The sequence below is a fragment of the Oncorhynchus keta genome, chromosome 35 (genome assembly GCF_023373465.1).
Source record: "Oncorhynchus keta strain PuntledgeMale-10-30-2019 chromosome 35, Oket_V2, whole genome shotgun sequence".
In the NCBI taxonomy this organism is placed as follows: Eukaryota; Metazoa; Chordata; class Actinopteri; order Salmoniformes; family Salmonidae; genus Oncorhynchus; species Oncorhynchus keta.
The window spans coordinates 77,681,958-77,683,494 of NC_068455.1; the positions used below are offsets into that span (position 1 = coordinate 77,681,958).

General features: G+C 44.0%; 1 protein-coding gene and 2 long non-coding RNA genes across 29 annotated transcripts in view; 2 read left to right on the plus strand and 1 right to left on the minus strand.

Annotated features, from left to right (window-relative positions):
• The window catches only part of LOC127916290 (uncharacterized), a 2,407-nt gene extending 2,231 nt beyond the window's left edge, over nt 1-176 (plus strand). For 15 of the 27 annotated variants that reach the window (XR_008094258.1, XR_008094268.1, XR_008094276.1 and 12 more), the window contains one exon: nt 62-175. This is a non-coding gene — a long non-coding RNA (uncharacterized LOC127916290). Of the gene's footprint in view, nt 1-61 lie in introns of all 27 variants that reach the window. The other 12 variants (XR_008094260.1, XR_008094267.1, XR_008094277.1 and 9 more) reach the window with 6 other exon arrangements.
• Nucleotides 1-947, minus strand: part of si:dkey-9k7.3 (circularly permutated Ras protein 1) — a 42,058-nt gene extending 41,111 nt beyond the window's left edge. Inside the window, exon 1 of the mRNA XM_052497889.1 lies at nt 612-947. The gene's annotated coding sequence lies outside the window, so the exon portion shown is untranslated. The remainder of the gene's footprint in view (nt 1-611) is intronic.
• Nucleotides 759-1,263, plus strand: LOC127916292 (uncharacterized). Its single transcript, XR_008094280.1, has 3 exons — nt 759-881; nt 915-988; nt 1,160-1,263. It is a non-coding gene; the product is annotated as an uncharacterized LOC127916292 (long non-coding RNA).
• Nucleotides 1,264-1,537: the final 274 nt, after the last annotated feature.

Consider the following 1,537-nt stretch of genomic DNA (forward strand, 5'->3'; position numbering starts at 1 on the left):
GGATCTGTAGGGTCTGGATAGGTATAAACAGTATAGTAGTGGATCTGTAGGGTCTGGATAGGTATAAACAGTATAGTGGTGGATCTGTAGGGTCTGGATAGGTATAAACAGTATAGTAGTGTATCTGTAGGGTCTGGATAGGTATAAACAGTATAGTGGTGGATCTGTAGGGTCTGGATAGGTATAAACAGTATAGTAGTGGATCTGTAGGGTCTGGATAGGTATAAACAGTATAATGATGAAGCTTCCACCTTGCGGATCTACAAACATTGAAGGGTTCATGTGTGTTACTCTCATTTCCTGGTGTAAGAGAAACTTGTCACTCTGGTTACAGATATGAGATTAATGATTTCACGCAAATAAAATGTCCACTTTTATAGATAACTTTTGTGATTAGTTTACTGGATCTAAAAACAGAGATGAATGGAAATCTCAGATAACCTTTTGGTTGTCTCTGTCTGTGTCCGTTACAGTATCTTGTTAAAATTCTTGTTGTGTCTCGGGTATAAAAAATATTAAAAAATCTATTCTGTAACAGAATCAACAGGAGATCATGATGTCAGACAGTGTTATGTGTTAGACAACATTGTTATGTTAGAAAACACAGGTACCTGAGTTCTGGATGAAAGGGTTGACTTGTCGAGAGAAAGGAACCAGTCCTCCTGAGTTGTGTCTGTCTGTTTTGTCCGTCTGTTCGTTTTTTCCCCTGTCCAGCCAACTTCCTGTCCAGCCAACTTCCTGTCCAGCCAACTTCCTGTCCAGCCAACCACCACGTTCTATGTGTGCGTATGTTGTGTGTGAGATGATGTGTGTGTGTCTGTGTTTCAGAGAGAGAGAGAGGTGTGTGTGTGTGTCTGTGTTTCAGAGAGAGAGAGAGGTGTGTGTGTGTGTGTCTGTGTTTCAGAGAGAGAGAGGGGTGTGTGTGTCTGTGTTTCAGAGAGAGAGAGAGGTGTGTGTGTGTGTGTCTGTGTTTCAGAGAGAGAGAGGGGTGTGTGTGTGTCTGTGTTTCAGAGAGAGAGAGTGTGTGTGTGTGTCTGTGTTTCAGAGAGAGAGTGTGTGTGTGTGTGTCTGTGTTTCAGAGAGAGAGGAGTGTGTGTGTGTGTCTGTGTTTCAGAGAGAGAGAGGTGTGTGTGTGTGTCTGTGTTTCAGAGAGAGAGAGGTGTGTGTGTGTGTGTCTGTGTTTCAGAGAGAGAGAGAGGTGTGTGTGTGTGTGTGTGTGTGTGTGTGTCTGTGTTTCAGAGAGAGAGAGAGAGAGTGTGCGTGTGAGGCAGGAAGTGAGTGGGGATAGTGGAAACAGCAACTTAAGAAACCAAAAACACTGTGCTGGAGAGAGAGAGAGGTGTGTGTGTGTGTGTGTGACAGGAAGTGAACCGATCAGTGATGAGGGTGGAAACAGAAACTCAAGATACCAAATACATTGTGCTGGAGAGAGACCCAAACCTTCCATAACAAAGCCATCACCAACAGAGAGATGAACCTGGAGAAGAGTCCCCTAAGCAAGCTGGTCCTGGGACTCTGTTCACAAACACACCCTACA